At 61.5% G+C, this 390-nt stretch overlaps 1 protein-coding gene across 1 annotated transcript in view; it reads left to right on the plus strand.

Annotated features, from left to right (window-relative positions):
• LOC104272593 (neuroblastoma suppressor of tumorigenicity 1-like) overlaps nt 1-390 on the plus strand; it is a 2,557-nt gene that overhangs the window by 1,505 nt on the left and 662 nt on the right. The window lies entirely within an intron of this gene.

The raw sequence follows: 390 nt of genomic DNA on the forward strand, positions 1-390 counted from the left end.
CTCCCTCCAGCCACCACCATCACGAGGAGGAGGGCGACGAGTGACCCAGCCCTTGCGGACTGTCCTTGCAGCGCGGGCAGGGGGTGTGTGCGAGGGAGAGGGCCAGGGTTTGGGGAGGGAGGGGGGTGGTGGAGTCTTTCCTGTCTAGTAGCTTCCCTCATGCTTTGCTCTCCACGACACCCCAGGGCTGGAGGAACGTTCTGAGGCGTGAGGAGGGGGCTGAGGGGCTGACGTAGAGGTGGGGCTGCAAGGCGAGAGAGGAGGGCTCGGCGTTTTCTGATGCAAAAGTACTTGCACATAATAGTAATAATATATTGAGAGGAGCGGGAACCCGGACGAGGGGGTTTTGGCTGAAAGCAAGAGCCGAGCCGGGCGTTCTAGGGGCTGTCC

The sequence above is a fragment of the Apaloderma vittatum genome, unplaced genomic scaffold, assembly GCF_000703405.1.
Source record: "Apaloderma vittatum isolate BGI_N311 unplaced genomic scaffold, ASM70340v1 scaffold28394, whole genome shotgun sequence".
NCBI lineage: Eukaryota > Metazoa > Chordata > Aves > Trogoniformes > Trogonidae > Apaloderma > Apaloderma vittatum.